The 14,440-nt window shown below is 39.9% G+C and overlaps 1 protein-coding gene across 1 annotated transcript in view; it reads left to right on the top strand.

Annotated features, from left to right (window-relative positions):
- atxn1a (ataxin 1a) overlaps nucleotides 1-14,440 on the top strand; it is an 83,017-nt gene that overhangs the window by 22,335 nt on the left and 46,242 nt on the right. The window contains exon 2 of the mRNA XM_017426330.3: nucleotides 4,539-4,695. The gene's annotated coding sequence lies outside the window, so the exon portion shown is untranslated. The remainder of the gene's footprint in view (nucleotides 1-4,538; nucleotides 4,696-14,440) is intronic.

The raw sequence follows: 14,440 nt of genomic DNA, 5'->3' as shown, positions 1-14,440 counted from the left end.
GATTTAGCAGCCCTTAGAAAGAGTTGTATGCTTAAAAATAAAATATAGAAGAGAATTATCATTTATAAAAACTAAATTGTGGGCTACAGTGAGCTGGCTGTAGCAGCTGCAGCTGCAGCTTCCTTTTCCTACTTTGTAATGAAGTTTCCACAGACACGGTTACCTGGTGATTTTTAAAAAGTGACCAATATCAGCTGGTTAAAATCGGTCTATCTTTACATTGCTAGCTTGTGATTTTTGTAGAGCTCCTAAATTAGAGTCCACTATGTTCTGATGAGTGAGATTATTGGTCAAAAGATATAATAATAACTCTTATAAAACTGTAAATGAAGACCTGTAGTTTAATCTGGGGTTTTGTCATGTTTTTGTACGTTCCAGGATGTTTCTGCTGTTTTCTTGCTGGATCATCTGAACCTTTTGGTTATTTGCGCGTCCATCTACGTATAATCAGTTATTATTTGTTATTTATGAGTGCTCAAGTTAGTGTTTAGAGATGATGTCTCACTGTGTGCTGGCAAAATATATTTCCATCTCTGTTTATCGCTGCTTTACTCTGACCAAGTTGTTTTAGAGCTTTATCGACTTTTTCACCTGCGGCACTGATCTGTCTGCGGCGTGTGACCGTATCAGCGGCGGTGGAGACATGTGGAGGCTATCAGCAGGAAAAAGCTTGATCATCAGACATATAGAAGCACATTTAGGCAGATTTTCACGGAGCCACACTTTGACCTGCAGTGATAGAGCCGAGGGTGAGGGCGGGTTGCACAACAAAGACTGTTCGTGTTTCGTTGTGGACGTGGCTCCGTCGTTCTCCTTTCTTCTGCTTTACTTCGAATTTATTCAAAACATTGAAAGTTGTCAGCATTTATTTATTTATTTATTTATTTTTACATTGTTTACAGATACTTCCTGTAGCTGTGAGCTTTTACAATAATCTGTTGGTACAGAGCTTTCAGCAGCTCCTGCAGCGCTGCACCTTCCTCGGCCCTTTGAAGCCGACGATTACGATGAATTTTAAACCTGACCAAGAATGCTTTATACTTGTATTTTTGTAGTATTTATGTACACAAACACAAAATAGTAAAGTCTTGGCTAGTTTAAGGAAAACTCTGTTCTTTCTGTTGTATTTGTTACTCTCTTTTTGTTTCAGATTGGAGAGCTTATGAGCATTTTCTCCATACAAACATACAAATGATTTGCAAAGATTGAAGCAGACGTTTGACAAACTAAACGTGCACTTCGAGGACCTTGATGGCCTCAGAGTTCCTCCTTGGGCTTGCAACAAAAGAAAGAAATAATTTCAGCTGCATATATGATAGCAAACCAGAAATAAAAATGCCAAGAACTTTGACTCAAGTATGTAGATAGAGCTAGTCCTAAGCAGCATATCAGAAATTAGCTGGGAACAGACTGAAGGTTTCATATTAACAAGACTTGGACAATATGGTCTGTAACTAATATTTTGTTATCTTGTGGTTTTATTATGATGCACAAAATGTGGCGAGTCACTTGTCTATGTACACATGTCCATCTCTGAACACTTGTACGGCGGCTTTTAATGTTTCGCTTCCTCCGACTGGATGCTACAACGCTCACACTGAGGGGCTTTCTGGATGGGAGTGGGAGTGTGCTGTCTGCTCTGAGCGGGACATTATGAGAGTGTGAGGGAAATTAAACTCCTAGTGAATTAGATGCAGACTGCACGCCACATCAATGACAATTTGTCCCAACGATACATCCTACCAGGGAAAAGTCCCGATACAGCAGGCATGCTTGAGCCATCTCCCACCTCTGGTCCCAACATTTGTATTTTTGTTCAATCGTTACACTTCCTCACTCTGATTTATGTTACAGGATCACAACCCTGATCTCCAACCCTAATTTCCCCACTTTTCCAAAACGACTGCAGCCCTACATTTCTAGTAAACACCTGAGCTCACAGTACCCCTGTATACGTACGAGGGCGCATGTGTCTCTGATGAGGGGACAATGGGTGGGACACGCTGACAGCATCTGTCCACAGACACACAGATCAGGACTGCCGGGACTATCGAGCTTCTTGTGCAACACACCGAGAGCTGACTGCTGAGTAGTAAAACTTGTATTTGCATGCAGCGTATTTACAAAGCAGCCTATGTGTGTCAGCTTTTCACAATATTTGGGCCAATCTTTTCCATGAAACAGGTCGACAGGGTTAAACCAGGTGAAACTCTGCTCTTTATTGATTCGACACTGGAGATGGATATTGATTTCTGATAAGACTCAGGTCAAAAGAAGATATCATCACCCTGGTATACAAATGAAGAGATAAAGATAGTTTTGGCTTTGTTGCATTTTTCTTCTTTGTTGCCTGATTAGGGCTCTTAATGTAGTATTAGAAGAGACTTTAAACGTACAAATACATAATGAAGCAAATGGTAACAGGCACAAAACAAAGATTAGCATGTTGTTTTTGTTAAAGCTGTATTATCACTATTTTCACGGGGAACTCTGCATGTTTGTTTAAATTTATTTATTTCTAACGCAACAGTCATGCATGCCACAAGTTTTACACGTGCTTATTTATAGGAGCGTCAACGTTGTCAAAAAAAAAAAAAGACAGATAGTGCTTTGGGTTTTTTTCTTGTCTTCGTTGCCTGTTTGTCACATGATCAGCTGATCTGATTCTGTGTTGCTGGGTCACTGCATTGTTCGGCCAGCAGCGGTTCAGCCGGTAGAGCCGGGCGTCCAGACCTTTGTTGTTCGACTCTGTTACTGTAAACGCAGCACTGTAAAACACTCTGAACGGTGCTGAAAGTGTTTACTACTCCAGGGATCCCCCTGACGCTTAGCTCTGTCCCGTGAATTAGGATGTGTTTGTGTCACCGTGGCAACAGCATCAGTGGTTACCGGAAATGACAAGAGCACTCTGGATGACTGATTCAAGTGCGTCTGTCTACACTTGTGCATCAAGTTGATCACTATGCAACGCTTCATTTACCTCACTCCTTTTCATGAACATTCGACAGAAATAAGGATTCACTCCGTGGCCATGCACGACACATCGGTACTCTACTCCTGGTTATGATGGAGGGATTGTCCACGCTGCACTTTTTAGGGCTCCAAAATAACATTTGTTCTCCTGAACTGTGCATACAATACGTTTAGGGGAAAGAGGGAACTCTTTAACATACTTTGAGGCAGAAGAAAACACAGTAAAAGCACCGAATCAGAGTATACTTAGTTATAGCTGCTCGCAACATAATGAGAAAATCACCAAACAAGCACAGAAGTGATTGTTTCCAAAGTGAAAATAGAGGTATTTTGTCAAAGTGAGCCACCTTCACAAAATAGACCTAAATGGCTCCAAATAGCTATGTTTTTGTTGAGGAAGGAGGACACAAGCCTCACACCAGCGTCTCGTGTGGGTAAACAAGGTGTAGTTGCCATGCTGATGGGGTATTAATAGCCTGGGTGTTGTTCTGAATACTTTGAAGAGAGGCAGAAAAGTGGAAAAGAAACAAGAGGAAGTGAGTAGAAAATTGCAAAAAACCAGACATTTATAGATATTCTTGGTTTAGAGTCTCACAGAGTCACACTTTACTGAGGATCAGTCATAAATGTTTGCGTATCCACTTTGAGCTTTTTAATAAAAGCGGTGAGAACAGTTTTTTTTTCTCTCCATTTATTTTTGTTATTTCATGATTTAGATTGAAGTTATTTAATTGTAACATTTGTGATAGCTTTGGTTAGAAAATAGCTCTTGTGGGAAATAACACTTTGTTGAAGATTACGCTGATAATTTTAATCAGAGGTCTACTGATTAATGTCTGTTATGGCCAATACGGATGCAGATTTTTAGACATCAGTGTAGCCAAATGTCGATTTATGAGGCTGATTTCTTTAGTTGGTTTGGGTTTATAAATGCATCAGTTTATTATAATTTGCTAGATTTAAAAATATGAAGATCCTAATAACTAATGTGGCTCAGTATGCATTCTTTTCTGTGCTAAAGTTTATTAAAGACGTGCAATAAATGCAGTTGCATGTGTAATTTTTTCCATATTTTCTCTTTATTAGTAACATTTTCTGTCTAACCAAATTGATTTATGAAGTTCTGAAAGATAAGAATTAAGGTCACAACATTTCCCCCAGTAAATATGACAATTTCTTTTAAAATCAACATAATAATCTGGTTAACCTCCTTTGGGGGTGTGCTGGTGGTGCACTGAAAAGCCCCCACCTGCTGTGAAAGGCATCCCTGTAGCAGAAAGTCCTTTGGCAAAATAAAATGTGCACCTGCCTTTTAATCTTCCTATTATGTGCTCAGAAGTTTGCAATTCAGAATATTTTTAAAAATGGCAAAATTCGGCCTAATTCATGAGCTGACCTATCAGCCCTCTGATTTTACGTTCATGAATTAATTATTATGCAGCTAAAGTTGAATTAAATGAAGCAGATTTTCTCTGAAAAATCCAATCAGGAAACTAATACAGCTTGTTAGAGTGTATGGGAGTGAAAATTGATAAAAGTTCTTGTGTTTCTTTGTTTCCCTAAAGGGAATGGTGACTGTACCTGCAGACAGGCAAACGTGACTGCTCATCTGAGACGTTCTGTCCCTCCTGTTGCTGAAAACATCCAGATTTCCCCATCAGGACCAGCAATCAGCCGAGCATCAGGCTCCACCCACTCCACCCTCTGACCCCCTCTGCTCAGGTGAGAACGGGGACCCCCCCCCTCGCCCGCGCGGGCGTCAGACAAGCCTCTTGTTGTCGGCGAACTCCGCTGTCGTTCGTGTCACGAGGAGAAACTCAGCCTTTCGGGATCACGGGATGCTGGGAGGCGTTAAATATTTTACTTTTTCAAACACTGCTCCTAAATGTGAAAGGGAACGTATACTTCTATGTCAGAGTGCTTCGTAACCATGGTAACCTGTATGTCAGCGATAGATTGGTGAAACTTTCCCGGATTTATGTTTTACACTAACAGCATTTATTATAATTACTGAAAAGTTGTCCCATATCTTTTTTATTAGTGTAAAACGTGTTTGTATGTTTTTTTCTGTCGAGAAACTTAGTCTTTATTTTTCAAATCTTTCTGTCTGCCTTCATTCCCATTTCCTTCTCTTTCTCCCCATTATCTTTCTGAACTAGTCCTCCATTTTATCTATTGCAACTTCTCCGTCAGTCCTTTATCTGTTTCACCAGCTGTACATCGAAGCTCATTCTCTCCTCTGAGAGTCAGAGGAAATAAAAGGGCTTAGCTAAAGAAAAGAAAAAGTGGGGGAGGCAATCTCTACTTAAAGTCTCAGTGAATCACTTTTCTCTTCTTCTTGTTTTTAAAGAACAAGTCCATTCCAAGAAGGAATAGCAAAAAAGTTTTGATCAAATAGATGAAGCTTTAAGAATTCCTGAATAGTTTCTGTTTATTACCCATTGGCCAGTCCGCTGTGCTCGGGGAGCGGCTTTCTAACTCCTCAAACATGTCCTGGAGTGCCGCCTAATTACTTTTATAAACTAACTTTGCAGCAAAGTAAGTTTAATCCCCCGAGAAAAAGTGTACGGGCGAGTTTTAGGTGAAACAAAGGAGATATTTAGCTGAAAATTGTTGATATTTTTTCCTCTGCAGTTCAGCCTGTCTCTGCTTTCTCGTTCCCTGTGCTCCACCTTTCTTCAGCCATCAGTTTCACTGGATGGAAATTACACATTTTATTCCCTGCTGCTTTCCTTTTCTCCATGCGTAGCTGACAGCTGCCTTTCTCCGGGCAACGAAATCCTCAGAAAACGAGCCAACGGAGGCCTGACAGACTAAAAGCTCAGACACATGGTGCAAAATCACGGTGGCTTCGGGAGCTAAACAGTTTGTCAGGTGTGCATAAACTAAGGAGTCAAAATCTGGTTTTTGCAGCACAGTTATAAAACTTTCTGGTTTCTGTTTGAAACAACATAACATTTTCCCTTTTAATCCGTGTTTTATGATAAAAAAAGAGACGTCACGATGACCAGAGGACTCAGAAGCCGTCACTCGGAGCGTGTTTTTTTTTGGGGGGGCATATTTTGTGCTTTCAAAGTGAAACTGACCTCGAGCTCCATAGTACGTTTGAACACCACCTGTGGTAGACGCAGATGGAGCTGCTGCTGCTTCAGACATGCTGCTCACACTCCTCACACACACACGCAGCGTGCGGCGGCTCAATCTGATGCGGAGTGACGCTCAACGTCCGGCCAAAACTGAACAAATGCACACTAAGGAGTGGGTGTTTTAGGCCAAAACAAATCATCCAGTTTGCCTGGTAATTGTTAGATTTTTCTTTGTCTATTTAAAAAAGATGACCATGACAGTCACATTACCAGAGGAGGTATTTCCTCCTCCATTAAAATGATGTACAATCTTCACTGACTGCTAAAATCAGCTCAAGGTGCACTGAAACGTGGCCATTATAGGATGATTTATGTTGTTGTTGTTTTAACTTAACCTGCCTGTATTTAGCTAAGAGTCACAGTGTTTTATTGTATGGGTGTGTAGCGCTAGTAGTTTTCTGGAAAGATCTGATAAATCTGACTTTTTATTCATTAAACAAGCAGTTTCTTGAATATGCTGAGTAATATTTCTAGTAGAGCTTTAACAGTTACTATTTATCCTGAAACAACTATTCATCTGGGTTAATGCATGTTAAAGACTTTCACATTAGTCTGCTGAAACAAAACCCTTTCTTATCAATCAGATGTTTTTTTTTCTTTAAAGTTCTTGATGTAGCTTGCTGTGCTGCTTTAAAGTCTATAAAATAGAATACAAGCTTTCTGTCCTCCCGACTAAAGGCATCAGTCAGATTCTATTTTATTTTTATCACCATTTTGTAACTTTAAACCTGATTTTTGTATTCACCTCCTCCAAGGCTTGTTTCCAAAAAAAAAAAACAGCCTAACTTTGCTTTTATAATCAGAGAATAAGCCCTGAGATTATATTTCTTATGCCGGGAGAAAGAGTTAACCTTGCAGGGGAAACCTGACAACTTTGTAGGAATTCAATTATTTCTGTAAGATAGTTGTATTTGTTTCAATTGTTCGTGGAATTACCTCTCATGCTAAGCCTGCAGCGACGGCTCGCACCGACGGCAGAAATGCCACATTACTAATTAACCTAGAGCTGCTTTCTATAAGGAAGCGTCACAGGCGCTGTGATGAGGTACTCGGCAACGCCTGCTGGTTTTGGTCCTTAAATGAATGGTTAATTTTAAAGGGTGCCTGTTTATTTATATATTTTGTAATTTCTTTCTTTCTTGGAAATCTGGAGTGTCTTGGTTGGAGGCCAACACACATAAAAAAGTAGATAAAGAAGTTTAACAAGTTCAGCTCATACATTGCTTTTTAGTAAAATATCCCTTACATGTCTAAAGAAGCAGGATTAATTTATATTTGTTATGAATTAGAACTGTTTTATTCTCTGTCTAGTGGGGTTCCTGTTATATTTTTGGCACCTTGCTGCTTTTTTTTTGAAGGGGTGGGTTACACACCCTTCGTAAACAGAGAGGTCACCCCCCCCCCCCATCTCTGTCTGTGGATTTTCCCTTCTTGGTTTTCTTGTAACAGCTGCCCTCGGCTTTATTTGATCTGGGCCCCTGCTCCCACCGTACGGTTGAAACTGGGTTACGGGAAAACGGAAAGCACACAATGTCACATTTACACAAACCAGAGACTTTCAGCCGAGCCGAACCAAAGAGGGAGGCGGACAGAAAGGAAGGGAGGGCAGACAAGTCCGGCAGGTGGTCAGAGGCGAAGGACATTTAAACCTTAGACAGTGAGGCTCATGTACTTTTTATGCTGATTACAATAAAAAGGCAGGTCAGGTTGTAGTTTGCTGAGATGATCCAATAAAAATGCATCCTCTGTTTTGTCCTGGAGCTCTGCTTCCTCGTGAACTGTCATGCCACAGGTCTCCGAAGCGACGCGGTCTGACACAGGCACACTTTTGGCTGACTCCGCACACTAAAGAGTTCGTTAATTACCTTATCCAGTGTCTGCGAGTTCATCCACTCTGCTGGCTGAATTACAACGAGGAAAGAGAGTGGAGCTGGATAAATGAAGCTCTGAAGAATGAATGAAATAGTTACACGTCCTAAATAAGACAGATTCACTAAAAAGCGGGAAGGAAAAAAAAAAGCGCAGCGAAGAGCTTTTATAGCCAAGGCTATTCTTATTCGAAAGCTGTAAAGACGAATAAAAAAGTACATTTTACTTTTACTAAATACACCAGAATGTGAGCGCTGAAGCTCTTTCCTCGTGGTTGAAATGCTCTGTAGCTCAGCGACACACGGCTGGTATGACTGTATAAAAATAAAATATATATACATAAAGAACAGCCATCAAATCTAAAAGGTGTGTGGACATTTGCACAACCTCAGCACAGAAACAACTCTGTCTCCTTGTAAAAGTGTGTGTTACATGCTATGCTGTCATCTGTGCACTTGTTTCTGGCATCACCATTGAGGTTATCTGAGACACACACACACACACACACAACTCAAAGCTGTGTCGAAGTTTGTGCGACATCCTTAATCTGAGTGAAAAGTCATTTGGAGCTGCGAGGTATTGACTTGAATGCACATAGCTACAGGCGTGGAAAAACTTGTTGCTGTGGGTCATTGCTAATGAATCATGCCAGCAGATCCTGGGTGTGTGAGAGAAAGAGTGTGTTGCATTGTTCCCAGCGCAGGGTGATATGCTGAAGGATTAGGGTTGGGTTTAGGGAGCAGATTAAAAAAAAAATGAGCATGACTCGCCTCTTTTTATGTGCTGCTATTCACACAAATTATCATCTTCCTTTGGTTTCATCTGATCACCCTACCTGGACTCGTAAATCGGACCCAGTTTTGTTGCACTTTCCTCTCCTTTCCCTCCTGCTCCGTAGCAGTAAGCAGTGAGTAATGATGGCTGACATCATCTCTGGCTATGCTAGCTCCCGACTATTTGGTTCGAGCAGTCTGACTGCATTAGATGTTATTCCTTTAGGGTATTCCCTGTCCTCCGCCCCCACTTTGAAAGATAACCCTCATTGTTTGCATGAAGCAACATATTGCCTCTGTGATGGATTCTTTTTTTTTTCTCTTTGTATTCCTAGCAGGATGAGACAAACGGCATTTGTTGTAAGCAGTTTGTGAAGTTAGCAGGCTTGATTTATGGCTCGTGTGTTTTTAACGTGAAAAATGAATAATGTTAAAAGCTGTGATTGCTGTCGAGCCTGACCGGTCTCGTTAATTGCTACCATCTGAAATGCACGTCTCAGGATACCTCAAGAATATTACAAATGCACTACGGAGACACTAATGGACCGCCGAAATGTCTTAGGTTATTGTGTGGATGCTCCGGCTGCTCGCACGAGAGAACAATAAAGGTTGAAAAATGACGCCGAGCTGTAGATTTACAAACACTCATAAGAGGATTTTTTTCCCCTTCCACTCATCTCCTTCCTTCTTTCTGTTCTCCCTCCTTCACAGAATCCACTGTAAGCACCACCTTTCCAAGTTAGGTAAAAGGATTAAACTAATGGATGCCTCTCCTCTCATTCCGACAGCTACTTGTTCTTCTTGACAGTCGAAACTCTGTACATTTTGTTCTGTACATTAGTGTGGCCACAGGCCTGCCTGCTGCCTCTCTCCGTCTCTCTCTGTGACTTAATGCAATCACACCACGACTATAAGTGCACCGTGAGAGTTCGAGACAAATGAGGAGAGTGATGAAGGAGATGTGGAGGTACAGGTGGGTGGAAATTGCCAAAAGTGATCACATCTTAGGATGGCAGGACAAAGAGAATATGGAAATTAGATCATTTTTCTAAGCACAGATGCCATCCCTATCATCACAGAACGTCTGATTTCTTGTTGCCTTTGACTCTCATAGTTTCCAATCATAAAAGCAACAGAACCGCTGAATTTAAGAAGCTTCTGGGAAGCCTAAATGTAACAACGCTACTTGTTGCATTTGTGTCGTTTTCGACTAGTCATGAGTTTTAAAACAGAAAACGAAGCAAACGTCCAAGTAGGTTTGCTTTTACAGTCATTTCTGAGCTATAAAAATCACTCACAAGTAAAACGAACAAGATGAAACAACTACTTTAGTCTGTAAAGCTCTTGATTCCCATCCACTGTGCAGTGTGGACATTTTCTCAGTAGTGACACCTATTGAGTAGTGGAAGAACTGCAGCAGGTATAAAACAGCAGGAAAAACTGTTACAGTATGATTTCTTTATGTTATTCAGTTTTAATAAATCACGTTCTGTGTTATAGTAGCAATAGAAAACAATTATTGTTGAATCCTAAAGTAATAAGGATTAAAACACATTATAAGTCATAAAAATGAATTAAATTGCACATAGAAATAAGACAACAGGCCAAGTCATTCTAGACAGATGGTAATATTTTATCTTGAGGTCATTACTGAGGAAAATGGATACCGCCCAGCTCTGAAATCCAGTCAAGTTGGTTATTTTTACAGTAAGATTAAGGAACCAGTTTGTCTGTTTTTTCCCGTTTCAAAAGAAGAAACAAACAAACAAAAAGGGTCACGTGGTTATTAGTTTAAAAAAGTCAGCACTTACAGATATTTTAATGGGTTGTACTGAACGCTGGGGTGTTCTGAAACAGTCAGGATTTCACGACGACAAACACTTTCCTGGCTTGAGCTCGCTTTTAGTGAGACGAATGAGGATGGCCTTTGTGGTGTCTGGGAAGTCCTTATGCTGAGACCGACAGAGAGTTTATTGCTTTTACAACTCTAGGCTCAGTGATAAAGTGCCATCCTTCTCCACGTCCACTCTCTCCCACCCTTTGTCTTTCTCTTCACACCTCTGTGATGCTTCCTCTTGTCTCTGGTTTTGTTTTGTTTTATATCTTGTCTCAGATTTGTCTTCATTTCTCTACCTTTCATTCTGTTATGTGTCCTCACGTTCCTCCGCCACTGTTGGTTTCTGAATGGCTCTGTTACGTCTTTGACGCTCTTGTCTTGAATTCCTTCATCACCCTCAATTTGTAGCCGTGTTTTTAGTTTGACTTTATTTTGCTCAAGTGTGACCCTCTGTGGTCATTCGGTTAGAAAAAAATAAACGTAGCTATTGATCTGATTTTGATGCGGTGCCTGATAAGTTACTCCCACCATTCATTTCATCAGTGTTTCGGGGGGATCAGGAGTATAAAGTTGTAGCCTTAGTGTTTCTCAGAATTTTAGTATTTGTTTTTTATTAACATTCTTGTGACATATAGAACGAGAAGGCATTGATTTTGTGGTTTTATTTCATACATTAGAGGACTTATTAATTTGGAAGAAACTAATGACAAATGTGAACGCAGAAGCGAAAAGAAGCAAAATGGCAGCTAAAAGGCAAAACCTTGCTAGAAGTAAAACTGTAGCTCCAAGTAGCAAAACAAATGCTAAAGCTAAAATCAGCAAACAGTAGCTAAAATGAGCAAAATTGTAGCTAAATGCAGCCAAATGCTAGCTAAAAGTAGTTCAAGATGACAAAAATGGAGCACGTTCGCTGAAGCAGATCTCTAAGAGAAGTGTTTTCGTGAAAATAAATCTATTTTGAAAAATTATAATTTGTACAAAAACCGAAAGGGAGAAATAAACAAGGTATCTGAAACAGTGATAATTTAAGAACACAAACAAACAAAGATGAGTTCAAAAACAAAGCTAAATCCAAACAACTAAACCACCATGAGAGCCCTGAACTGTGACAGAAAGCAAAGGTGAGATCCCTGCTGTAAACTAACAAAACCTTTCTTCTGTTTCTCTCTCCGTCCGTACGGCTACATGTTTACTCATGTAGTCATTTACTCTGCATTTCTTGAAAGGTGGAGGCTAATTACCCCATTGTTCTCGACTAGTTTTCCTTCTTTTCGGGTTGTGGGTTGTGTGAACTCGATACCCTGTGGTTTCCTGAACTGCTCAACAATAACAGACAAGCTTTGATAAAGGAATTTTAATGGAATAGTTCAGATAATAGACTTACGGCATACGGATGACGGATGACAAAACGTTTTTAAAAATGTCTTTTAATAAATAAAAATAGCATCATTTTTGAACGCTGGTTAAATTAACCTCTGTAGTCTGAGAGTTTGGAGAAAATTAGTGCTTATTTTTCTTGTTATTTATTCATTTATCTGTTTGCCCAGGTCCCCCCTGCAAATGAAATCTGGATCTCAATGGACTTTTAATCTGGTTAAGAAAAAGGAAATGAAACGGATGTTTTTGGTAAATAAATTAAAGCAATAGTTGAGTTCTTTTTAAGTGGGGGTTCTGTGGATAAGTTAAAAACAAATGACATCATACCTGTCGTAGATGGCTGTTTGAACGACCTCAGTTTGGAGGAAAAGCATTAATTCTGACCGGGCTGATATGCTAACAGCTGGTTGGAGCAGATTGCTGCTTCAGTGTAAAAAAATTCAATTTTATAAACCTTCACACACACTATCGTTAGTTTTACACAGTTTTCATATAAATCTCTGGTTATTTGCAAGCATAAATAGCAGCAGCAGCAGGTAGCTGTGGCACTTCCTGCAGGGATAACATATAATGTTTCTGCTGGGATAAACGTGTAATGAGAAACTGTTCAAACCCTTTTCTACAGAACCCCATTCTAAAAGATTTGAACTATCCCTTTAGGTAACCCATATATTCTATAATAATTTAAACTGATCACTAAATTAACGTCCCTTACATGCAACTATATCATAAGAGAATGGGTGAATTATCAGCAACCCCTCTTTTTTTTTTTTTAAACTAACTTTTAATGACTTTCCTCTTGTTTATTGAAGGCTTCTGAAATATATTAAATAAATAAACAAACAAATAAAAAAAAACATTCCACTCGCACCCTGCTCCAGTGGGAATAGAGGGTTGTTGGAGTGATTGCATTCTCTGTTGTCTCAGAACATCTAAACGGTATTTATTTTTTTATTTTTTTAAGAAAGATAGTTTGGGTTTAAAACGCAGACAAATTTCCCTTTCAGGAGGCAGAATTAACGCCACACTGGCTTCAGAATACAAAACGATAAAGATAAAAATTCAACACTTTTATTGATGAAACTGATTTGGTCATGTGCTTGATGGGATACTCGTCGCCACACGACATTGTGGCCTGTTAGTTTGGTTTCTTTTGTTGGTTCGTGTTCATGTAACTTTTATGTTTTTGTCTGTATCGATGCTTATGTTCTTCTTCTGCGTTTTCCTTTCATTTGCTCCAGTCTTTTTCATCGCAGCTTCGGTTCATCACTGGGTTTTGGTCTCCTGCTGTTTCAGTTTTTGCTGCTCTGGACTTTTGCTCCATTGACTTGCACCTTGTGTCTGCTCCTAAACCCGAACCATTCGTGTCTGTAGAGGTAGCAGGTATCTTTTTTTATGCTGATTGGTGAGCTCATTAATAGACTAATCATTTACGTTTTAGACTAAACTCCTTATAGGCAACATCTGTTCAGCTCATCTTTTTGCTGTTTGTAATAAAAGCCACTTTATTTGTAGTTTTTCTTTCTTTAGTTTGAGATCCGATGATATTCTGTGGTCATAGGATTTATTCAGGGATTTATTAGTAGTCTTTTCCCCTCTGTGTGAACTGTTTTAGTTGTAAAAAGAACACAGGCCAGTTTCTTTTTGCTGTAAGTCATCCAGCGTGGAGGCTTTAGATGAGGAGCACGCTGCTCACACAGTTCCTGAAACAATCCTCTCATCTCAGCGCGAGCGTAAACGGAGATCTGAGTAAAGTTCACTCGCTTTAACATTAGGTACAGTAAATATTTAGCCATTTCGATGGGCCTGCATTGCCAGATTATTGTTTCTGTTTATGACAGGAGAATAACCTCTGAGCCATTTGAGAACACGTGTGTGTGTGTGGAGTTGTATATGAACAAGTTTGACAGCCGGGGTTATGTAACAGCGTTGCCCTCTGCTGCAGGTCACCAGAGCACACACGCACGTAAATCATTACAAACACCAGCGTGTGTCGTCGCTGCGTGTATGCACGGCCATGGCCACCGTCTCCCCGGTCAACGTGATTCAAGTTTATTATTTATTAAAGTTCATTTTTTCCGCCCCTCAGCTGGTAAACATTTGCCAGGATGACTTGTGGGGAACAGTGTTTGCACTGTAGTGTCTTTGTTGCATGTTTTAGCGAAATGTCTCAGTTCCTAGAAAGCGTTTTAGACTCTGCATCCAGATTATCAGATGATATAGGACTGAAAGAACAAACATGCGGAAAATGTTCAAACTCCTTGGTCAGCCTTTTGCCTCTGGGACATGGCTGCTGACGGCGTTCTCTCAGTCACATACAGGTGCTGGTCATAAAATTAGAATATCATGAAAAAGTAGATTGATTTCAGTAATTCCATTTAAAAAGTGAAACTTGTATATTATATTCATACATTACATACAAACTCATATATTTCAAATGTTTATTTCGTTTAATTTTGATGATT

This window comes from Kryptolebias marmoratus, linkage group LG5 (genome assembly GCF_001649575.2).
Source record: "Kryptolebias marmoratus isolate JLee-2015 linkage group LG5, ASM164957v2, whole genome shotgun sequence".
Lineage (NCBI taxonomy): Eukaryota > Metazoa > Chordata > Actinopteri > Cyprinodontiformes > Rivulidae > Kryptolebias > Kryptolebias marmoratus.
Note: the sequence above shows the minus strand (reverse complement) of the source record. Positions and strands in the feature narration are given on the sequence as shown.